Genomic DNA, 11,807 nt, shown 5'->3' on the forward strand with positions numbered 1-11,807 from the left:
GGGGGCACTCGCCCGGCCTTAGCCCAGCTCCTCGCGGGGCCCCTCCCACTTGGATGCCTTTTGTTTCTTTTTCTTTTTTCCCCCGTCTTCCTACCTTGATAGAAGCATGAAATCTTCTCACTGTAGCATTCCAGCTGTTCTCTCTTTAAATCTCAGGCCGAATTTGTAGATTTTTAGGATGATTTGAAAGTTATCTAGGTAATTTGGTGGGGACAGGTGACTTGGGGACCCTACTCTTACACCATCTTGCCCCGCCCCCCCCCCCAGTTTTATTTTTTAAAGACCTCATTTATTTATTTATTTGAGAAAGAGAGAGCGTGAGAGAGAGAGAGAGAGCACAAGAAGGGGAATCTAAAGAGGGATAGGGAGAAGCAGACTCCCCACTGAGCAGGAAGCCTGATGTAGGGCTGGATCCTAGGACCCCAGGATCATGACCTGAGCCAAATGTAGCCACTTAACTGACTGAGCCATCCAGGTGCACCTAAACAAAAGAGATAAAGAAAGACAATATAAAATAATGGAGATAAACCAATATGCAGGTATAACAATTGTAAAGGTCTGTGCAACATAGGAACACCTAAATATACAAAACAATTAATAACAAACATAAAGGAACTAATCAATAGTAAAACAATAATAGTAGGGAACTTAATACCCTACTTACATGATGAACAGATAATCCAAATGAAAATCAATGAAGAAATAGTGGCTTTGAATGACACCGTGGACAAGATGGATTTAACAGATATATTCAAAACATTCCACCCTAAAACAGCAGAATACATATTGTTATCAAGTGCACATGGAGCATTCTCCAGAATAGGTCACATATTAGGCCACAAAATAAGCCTGAACAAATTAAAAAAAAAATTGAAGTCATACCATGCCTCTTTTCTGACCACAACACTATGAATAGAAATCAATCACAAAAAAATCTGGAAAGACCATAAATACATGCAGGTAAAATAATGTGCTACTAAACAATAAATGCGTGAAACAAGAAATGAAAAATTACATGAAAATGAAAACCTGTGTTGGTCTCCCCAGTTAGTTGATCTCCCCTGCTTCTCTCTCTCCCTCTGCCCCTCTGCCTGCTTATTCTCTCTCTCTCAATTAAATAAATAAATTTTTTCAAAAATTTATCAATGAAACCGTGAGTTGGGATCTTTGAAAAGATCAACAAAATTGATAAACTCTAGACAGACTCATCCAGAGAGAGAGAGAGATAGAGAGAGAAGACCCCAATAAATAAAATCACAAATGAAAGAGGAGATAAAAAACAATAACAACCACAGATATACAAAGGATTACAAGAAAATATTATGAAAAATTATATGCCAACAAATTAGCCTAGAATACTGGATAAGTTCCTAGAAACATATAATCTCCCAAAACTGAAGCAGTTAGAAATAGAAAAGTTTAACAGACTGATTACCAGCAAGGAGACTGAATCAGTAGTCTAAACACTCCCAACAAACAAAAGTCCAGGAACAGATGACTTTATAGGCAAATTCTACCAAATATTTAAAGATGAGTTCATTATCTATTCTTCTCAAAATATTCCAATAAATAGAAGAAAAATTTCCAAGTTCATTCTAAGAAACCAGTATCACCCTGATACCAAAACCAGATAAATAGATGACCTAAAAAAGAGACTATAGGCCAGTATCTTTAATGAACATGGATGTAAAAATCCTCAACAAAATAGTAGCAAACTTAATCCAATGATACATTAAAAAATCACTAACCATTGTGTATATTACATCACATCTTCTTTATACATTCATCTACTTATGGACATCTAGGCCCTTTCCATATTTTGCTATTTTAGACATCACTACTATAAACATCATAATATTATTCAGCCATCAAAAATAATGAAATCTTTCCATTTGCAATGATGTGGATGGAACTAGAGGGTATTATGCTAAGTGAAATAAGTCAGTCAGAGAAAGACAAATATCATACGATTTCACTTATATGTGGCATTTAAGAAATAAAATAGATGAACATAGGGTAAGGGAAGGAAAAATAACAAGATAGAGAGAGAGAGGCACATAATAGACTCTTAACTATAGGAAACAAACTGAGGGTTGCTGGAAAGGAGATGGGTGGAAGGATAGGGTAATTCGGTAATGTGCATTAAGGAGAGCACTTGATGTAAGGACAAGTGGGAGTTACATGCAACTGATGAATCACAAATTCTAGCCCTGAAACTAATGAAACACTGTATGTTAACAAAATTAAATTTAAATAAAAAATTTAGGGATGCCCAGGTGGTTCAGTGGTTGAACAACTGCCTTTGGATCACAGCATGATCCTGGAGTCCCAGGATGGAGTCCCGCATTGGGCTTCCTGCATGGGGCCTGCTTCTCCCTCTGCTTATGTCTCTGCCTCTCTGTGTGTGTGTCTCTTATGAGTAAACAAATAAAATCATACATACATACATACATACATACTTTTAAAAAATCATTTACTACAATCGAGTGGGGTTTGTTCCTGGGTTGCAAGGGTGGTTAAATATTGGCAAATCAACCACATCACATCAATAAGAGACAGGATAAAATCATGTCACTATTTCAATACATAGAAAAAGCATTTGACAAAGTATAACATCCATTCATGATAAAAGCCCTCAACAAAGTAGGTTTAGAGGGGACATACCTCAACATAGTAAAAGCCATACATGAAATCCCATGGCTAATACCATCCTAAATGGGGAAATACTGAAAGCTTTTCCCCTAAAGGGGGGGAACAAGACAAGAATATCCACTCTCACCACTCTGATTCAATATAGTACTAACCACAGAAATCAGAAAACAAAAAGAAATAAAAGGAATCCAAATTCACAAGGAAGAAGTCAAACTTTTACTATTTGCAGATGACATGATACTGTATGGAAAAAGCACTAAAGACTCCGCCAAAAAACTACTAGTACTGATAAATGAATTTAGTAAAGTCACAGGATACAAAATAAATGTATAGAAATCTGTTGCATTTCTATACTCTAATAATGAAGCAGCAGCAGGAAAAATTAAGAAAACAATCTCATTTACAATTGTACCAAAAATAGGAAGATATCTAGGAGCAAACCTAACCAAAGAGGTGAAAGATCTATACTCTGGAAAATATAAAACATTGATGTAAGAAATTGAAGACAGCACAAAGAAGTGGAAAGACATTCCATGCTCATGGATTGGAAGAACAAATATTGTTAAAATGTCTATATTACCCAAAGCAACCTACACACTTAATGCAATCCCTATCAAAATGCCTACAGCGTTTTTCATAGAACTATAGAACTATAATGAACAATTCTAAAATTTGTATGGAAACATAAAAGACCTTGAATAGCCAAAGCAATATTGAGAAAGAAAAGCAAAGCTGGAGGCATCACAATTCTGGACTTCAAGTTATATTACAAAGCTGTGGTAATCAGAATAGTATGGTACTGGCACAAAAATAGACACATAGATCAATAGTACAGAATAGAAAACACAGTACTAAATCCATAATTATATGATCAACAAATCTTTGACAAAGCAGGAAAGAATATCTAATGGAAAAAAGTCTCTTCAGCAACTGGTGTTGGGAAAACTGGTAAGCTGCATGCAAAAGAATGAAACTGGACCACTTTCTTAAACTATACACAAAAACAAATTCAAAATGCTTCAACGTGGATGGAACTGGAGGGTATTATGCTGAGTGAAGTAAGTCAATTGGATAAGGACAAACATTATATGTTCTCATTCATTTGGGGAATATAAATAATAGTGAAAGGGAATATAAGGGAAGGGAGAAGAAATGTGTGGGAAATATCAGAAAGGGAGACAGAACATAAAGACTCCTAACTCTGGGAAACAAACTAGGGGTGGTGGAAGGGGAGGAAGGCAAGGGGGGGGTGAATGGGTGAGGGGCACTGAGGGGGGCACTTGACGGGATGATCACTGGGTGTTATTCTGTATGTTGGTAAATTGAACACCAATAAAAAACAAATTTATTATAAAAAATGGATTAAAGACCTAACTGTGAGACCTGAAACCACAAAAATCCTACAAGATAACTCAGGCAATAGTATCTCTGACATAAGCTATAGTATCATATTTCTAGATATGTCTCCTGAGGCAAGGAAAATAAAAACAAAAATAAATTATCAGGACTTATCAAAAAAAGTTTCACATAGTGAAGAAAACAATCAACAGACGTCAAAGGTAACCAACTGGTTGGGAGAAAATATTTGTGAATGATATAGCTAATAAAGGGTTAGTATCCAAAATATATAAAGCACTTATACAACTCAACACCCAAAACCCAAATAATCCAATTAAAAAATGGGCAGAATAAATGAACAGACATTTCTCCAAAGAAGAAACCCAGATGGCAAACAGACACATGAAAAGATGCTTAACATCACTCATCATCAGGGATATGCAAATCAAAACTACAATGAGATATCACCTTACATCTGTCAGAATGGCCAAAATCATAAACCCCCCAAAAAACGGTAGGTGTTGGTGAGGCTGTAGAGAAAAAATTATCTTCATGCGCTATTGGTGAGAGTGCAAATTGGTGCAGCCACTGTGGAAAACAGTTTGGAGTTTCCTCAGAAAGTTAAAAATAGAACTACTTTATGATCCAGGAATTGCACTACTGGATATATGCCTGAAGAATACAAAAACACTAATTCAAAGGGATAAATAGACCCCTATGTTTATGGTAGCATTATTTATGATAGCCAATATATGTAAGTACCCCAAGTGTACATTGTTTAATGAATGTATAAAGAAGTGGTATATATCTACAATGGAATATTATTCAGCCATAAAAGGAATAAAATCTTGCCATTTTCAATTCCATGAATGCAGCTAGAGAGTGTAACACTAAGGAAAATAAGCCAGAGAAAGACAGATATCATATGATTTCACTGATATGTGGAATTTAAGAGACAAGACAAAGAAACAAAGAATAAAAAATGAGAGAGAGAAAGAGAGAGATACCAAGAAACAGATTCTCAGTTATAAAGAACAAACTGATGGTTATGAGAAGGGAGGTAGATGTGTGAAATAGGTGATGGGGAATAAGGAGTGCATTTGTCATGATGAGCACTGAGTGATGTATGGAATTGTTGAATCACTATGCTGTAAACCTGAAATTAATAGAACACTGTACATTAACTATACTTGAATAGCAGTATAATAGCAGAATAAAAAAATTTAGAGCGGAAAAGATGCCATTAACAAAAATAGAGCTTATCAATGTGGGCCAAGATGATAAAGTTTATCAGATACATTAATGGGAACATGCAAGGTGTAAAAATGTACTCCATATAATCAAAGATTTTATAATATACTATAGTAATATATAATTTCTATATTTATATTATATGACAAAGTAATAGTTTGTTTATTCATATTATATATAATTTTTATTATTTTATGCTATATATTATTTATATTTTATATTATATTTATTTTATAAAAACTTTTCACTTTAACGCATATTTCTTCTGTGAAAGGAAAAATAATGTCCGAGTGGGTGAAATATCTATTTTTCATTTTCTATCTCTTTTTACTTTTAGAATTTTTAGTCACGCCCTTACATTACTTTCTCAATTATAAAAAATTCACTAAATAATGAATGTTATGTTCCTCAATTATAATTAAAAGTAGTCTTCAGTTTAATTTTATCAGTTGGTTTCCTAGAGAAAAATTATTGCCCCGTGGACCTTGTGCATAGAATAAAAACCACATACACACCAAAAAACTAAAAGGAATTACTATAGAGGTAAGATCATATATTATCTTTTTTATTCTCCATAATTTTCTGAATTATTTCTATTGTGCATGCATTACTTTAATAATAAAATAGTAATAAACTCCTCTTTCTCAAAAAATATTTTTATAAACTCTGGGTATCATTTCTGGTTGTCATTATCCTCTTCACTCTAAAGCTCTTTTATCCTATTACTAGCTGTTCCCTTTCCTTTGACGCTTCTACTTTGGTCGAATGTTTTTGGAGCAGAATCAGGCCATGTCAGAAAAAGGAGTCCCTTCACCTGGATATTTGAGCTTAGGCCTCTAATGCATTATCTATCAAGGGGGATTACGATTTTTCTTTGTATTAGATTAAACTACAACTGTTTGATATTTAGATTATAGTTATGCTGAACTATGATTGTTTTCACAAAATCAGAACTTAGAAATAGCATCTATATTCCTGCTAGAGTTAGGAAGAAACTGCTCTTGCTTTTCCTGTGAACCATACTAGCCACTAAGTGGAGCTATAGGCTCAAGTATAAGAAATGTGAGCCACTAGTTCAATTATTTTATGAAAATATAATGATGTCCTTTGAGTTCCCCCAAAAATAATAACAAAAATAGAGGACTATTCCTTCCTTTGTTCAAAATGACTATTCAAAAGCCAGGATGTTGAATAGCTGGGTGAGCTCAATTAGAAAGCCTATGGCTGAGATATATAGGTGACATTCAGTTTCATTATTTCACTTCATATTAGATTATTTTAAAACAATTGCAGTATTACAAAATGTTCAACAATTTTAGTATTATAGAATGCTGTTTTATTGCCTAAAGTAGTGATTTTCAACTGAGGTTAACTTTCCATCTTCCCCCACCAGGGGACATTTGGCAATGTCTGGATACAATTTTCATTGTCACAAAAAAGTGAGGTGGGTGCTACTACCATGCAGTGCGTAGAAAGCAGGGATGTTCAGGATGTTGTTTTCCCTGATGCATTCCTATTACCTCTTATGATTCTTGATGCTACAAGATAAAAATGAACGAGAAAGGAAAAAAAGAAAGAAAAAGAAAGAAGAAAGAAAGAAAGAAAGAAAGAAAGAAAGAAAGAAGAAGAAAGAAAGAAAGAAAGAAAGAAAGAAAGAAAGAAAGAAAGAAAGAAAGAAAGAAAAAGGAAAAAGAAAAGGAAAGAGAAAAGAAAATGAAGGAAAATGAAGGAAGGAAGAAAGGGCAAGAGAGAAAGAGGGAGGGAGGAATAAAAGAATGAAGGAAGGAAGAAAAAAAAGAAAAAAAAGTAAGTGAATTGTCCAAGTCCATTTGAGTTAAAACAGCAGTTCTGACTTTAGGGCCCTTTCGTAAAAGCCACATTATCTCTTTGAAAATTAACACACAGTACTATAACAACTTTGAAACTATTGTTTGAAAAGCCTCCATATGGTTATACGGGTAGTTTTTATGTAAGTAATCATGCATATATATAAAGAAAGTAATAAAATCATCTATTTATTGAACTTACTACATGTGTCAGATACTTTGCTCAAGCAATTTATATGTATTATTGTTATTCAAATTATAGTAAACTCAATATTTTGTGTTATTTCTGCTTTATCAATAGGAAATTGAACTTCAGGGAGGTGAAATAATTTGTCCGAGGGCATAAAGCTTTTAAGTGGAAGAATTAGGGTTTAAATCTGAGGCCTACTGGCTCAAGTTGATGGATTTGTTTTCTGTTTTGAATATACTTTATTTTTTTAGAGCAGTTTTAAGTTCAAGCAAAATTGGCAGAATCAAACCCAAGACAACCATCTCATCTTATAACCATCTCTCCCATAAAGGCCACTACTACTACATACACACACACATATGCACACATATACCTATAGATGCTCATTGTACTATCCATATATGGAACAGAAAGGTAGCTTAATTGAGAGCACCTGGGTGGCTTCGTGGTTGAGCGTCTGCCTTTGGCTCAGGCCATGATCTGGAGGTCCTGGGATCAAGTCCCCCATCAGACTCCCTGCAGGGACCTTTGCTTCTCCTTCTGTCTATGTCTCTGCCTCTTATGAATAAATAAATAAAATATTAATAAAAAGAAAGGTAGCTTAATTGAGAAGGGTTGTAGTGGAGACTGCTCCTAATATCCATTCTTCTCAAGCCTGATTCAGGTCCTTAGACTCAATCAGCCAAGTAATAGTATTTTTAACTGGAAATGTAGCTACTCAGCATAAAGAATAAATTTCTGAGACTTCCTACTCATGAATGTGATTAAGTTCTGACAAACAAGAAGGAAGTATTATGTGATGTGATAGTTTCCAACTACCATCTTTATAAAAGTGCTGAAGTTTGCACTTTGTGCCTTTTTCTTTTTTTCCTCTGCTCTGTTTCCTGGAATGCAATTGATGCTCCATACCTAAAGATTAAGGCTTCATTCAACAAGATGGAAAGTAAACTGGAGGGATCCCTGGGTGGCACAGCGGTTTGGCGCCTGCCTTTGGCCCAGGGCGTGATCCCGGAGACCCGGGATTGAATCCCACATCGGGCTCCCGGTGCATGGAGCCTGCTTCTCCCTCTGCCTATGTCTCTGCCTCTCTCTCTCTCTCTCTCTCTGTGACTATCATAAATAAAAAAGTAAAATAAAGAAATAAAAAAAGGAAAGTAAACTGGAGGAGCTTCAATTCTCAAGGTTTTTACTGATTAGAGCTGAAATGTGAAATTCTAGACTTTTGTATGAAATAAATATCTAAATTTTTTAAGCCACTGCAATACTGAATTTGTTAGTCACTGGCAGCAGATCCTAATCCTAATTATAAGAGTATTTTTCAAATGGACAGCTAAAGGCCAAGAATGCAGCCAAACTTCAGACCTGACTGGTTATACCAGAACATTGCTTTTCCAGACAAGGCCACCCAGTCTTCAAGTCTACGGTGTCTTTTCCCCAACAATATTTTCCTAGATACAGCTGAAGAGATATTCAGAGATTCTTCTTCCTTTGATACCCCTGGGACACAATCTTCCTAAAATAAATGTATCCTGACTCTATGAAAGGAAATCTATTTTCACTTGTCATATAAACACCTTACTAGACACACGTGACAGATAGGTGAAAGAGGCTGAGTCTGTGTTGACTAGATCTTAGCTAGCCAATTTTGATGAAGGCCCTTATTAGATGCAGTTCATCTTCTAGGGAAAAACTTGATTTTGTACACTAAAGATTTATATGCTCTGCACAGAGGCATGTATGACAAACGGTGTGGGGATATGATAGAAGAGCTTGCAGGATCCTGAAAGTGAATCCAATATGGCAGAATATATAGAGTCTATCAACATGAGTCAAATATATAACAGAGACTGAAGTTAGAGGACAGTGAGTTTTGGTACAATCTGGCATTCTGACAACGTTAAGGTATACTCAGTTCAAGATGATTAAAGCCAACTTGACTCCACTCCCAAGAAGCATCTTTGTGTCTTAGGAGAAGAAATAGTTGTGAGCATAAAACTGAATGTATATAGCACAAGAGTTCCTTGCATATTTACTACTAGACCTTTCTAAACCAGTACAAAGATGTGATTAAAAACTCATTTCCTTGTGGTTCCAAGAAGTTTAAGCCCAAGAGATCATTATAACAAATGATTATACCTAAAGTGGACTGCGATCGTGTGCATAATGACTCAGACAAACTCTAAATTATGGTCTAGAGTACTGAATAGATAGGAAATCCATGAAATTGGACATTGGACAAGTTTACCTCAAATGGTTACAGTAACAACTAGCACTCATAGATGGAAAGTGTCAGTCAGCAATAGCAATCACCTGAGTCTGCACAGTGGCAGCAAGATAATACTGGTAGAAATGAGTGAATTCAGGGTGTGACACATGTTCAGGTAAGAACTGCCTTGAAAATAGTCCAAGTGGAGCATGATTCAAAATTCCCCAACTTTTCCTGAGTAACTCATATTTGCAAGTCTCCCTTCCAGGTGCTGGTGATATAGCAGTAAACAAAACAGACAAAACTCTTTGTTCTCGTTGGACTTTTTTTTCTGGCACAATGAAACACCAAATAAGCAAAATAAATTGAGTACATTTTAAAATATTAAACACTATGGAAAAAATAAAGCATGCTAAGAAGGAGTTGTGCATGCTAAAAAGAGTTGGTTGGATTTTTAAATAAGATGGTCAGGGTAAATCTCATTGGTTAATATTTGAGCTATGTGTCTATTTCAACAGGAAAAAACAACTTGTACAAAGGGCCTGAGGTGGGAACATGCCTAGTATGTTCAAGGAACAAAAAGGTAAGAATTTCCATAGTTGATTGAGACAATGAATAGTATAAAAGGAAGTCATAAAGTTAAGATCTTGTAGACCATTTGAAGGACTTCAAATTTCCTTCTGAGAGTATGTCATTAGAGGGCTTAATACAGAAGAAATATAAGACCTGACTTAGGTATTAAAAAGATTATTTTGACTTTTTAAGAATAGGCTACAGGAGAGCAAGAGTAAAAACAGGTAAAAAGCTACTAAAATAAATTGAGAGATGATGGTGGCTTGTCCCAGGGTAGTAGCATTTAGAGGGAGTGAGAAATAGTTGGTTGTAGATATTGTATGTAGGTAGAGCCAACAAGATTTCCTGACCAATCAGATTTTAAAAGTACAACATAGAGAGAAGTCAAAGATGATTCCATGACTATTGTTCTATGCCAGTCAAAGGAACTTAAATGAATTGAGATGAGGAAAAATAAAGGTGCAGTAAGGTTTTTGTTGATGTGCTGTATTGTGTTTACCTATCGGCTTGCTTGTTTGTTTTGGGGTGGATTGGTAAATTGGTTTCAAACGTGTTAAATTTGAAATTTCTTTACATATCCATGAGAAGATTCAAGTAGGCAGTTGAAGAGGTTTATAGATGGTAATATAGCCAGAAGATGTGAAGTCACATAGTGGGTGAGTGTAGAGTGAAAAGAGAAATGGCCTAAGAATTGAACCCTAGGGTTCACCAATCTTTAGAGCTTCAAATGAGTAGAAGAAACAAAAATAAGACTAAAAAGGAATAACCATGAGGTATATAAAGAACCACGAATGTGTGATGTCCTGAAAGTTAAGTGAAAAAAATACCTCCAGGAGAAGGAAGTAAGTAATTATGTCAGATACAAATAAATCAAGTAAGATAAGGACTGGGAATAAGCCACTGAATTTAATAATATAGAGGTCCACAGCAACATTGACAATAGTGTTTTCAGTTAAATTATGGTGACAAAAATCTGATTGGAGTTGATTCAAGAGAGAATGGGAAAAAAGGAATTGGAAACAATAAATATGGGCAACTCTCTTGAACACTTAGGATCTGAATATGAGTACAGCTATTGCAGGGTTTGCATATTGGGATATGGACAGAATCAAAATGGAAGGATGACCTTGCTCCTGAAACTGCCACATCCATAACCATGTAATTTGAGGAAGTTGCTTCTAGAAGTTGAGCTGAGCAAGAATATAGCTTCCTTGGAAATGGTGAAAGAGAAAAATGTATACATTTTCAGGGAGAAGGAAAATGTATCATTTTGAGGCTTGTTGAAAATGTTGGGAGTAATGGGTTTAAAGATGCCCATATTTTATTCTTAAATAGATAGCAAATAATGTTTGTGAAAGGCAGAGTGCTTGGCAGCTAAGGGCAAAAGTTTAGATCAAAGTGCAGACCATGTGTGAGAACACCCTTAGGAATTTACAAGGAGATACCATAAGAGGAGGGACTCTAGGAACAGCAGCCTATAGAGACACCCACTCTGAACTATGTTAGTATTTAAAGTGCTAATTCATTGACAACAGGACAAGAGGAATATAAGACACACCATGCAGTTCAGATCAGAACTTTTTTTAAAAAAAAGATTTTATTTATTTATTTATCTATTTATTTATTTATTTATTTATGAGTGAGTGAGTGAGTGACACTGAGAAAGAGGGGCAGAGACATAGGCAGAGGGAGAAGCACGGTCCCTCCAGGGAGTCCAACGTGGGACTCGATGCTGGACCTGGAGATCACGCCCTGAGCCAAAGACAAATGT

This window comes from Vulpes vulpes, chromosome X (genome assembly GCF_048418805.1).
Source record: "Vulpes vulpes isolate BD-2025 chromosome X, VulVul3, whole genome shotgun sequence".
NCBI lineage: Eukaryota > Metazoa > Chordata > Mammalia > Carnivora > Canidae > Vulpes > Vulpes vulpes.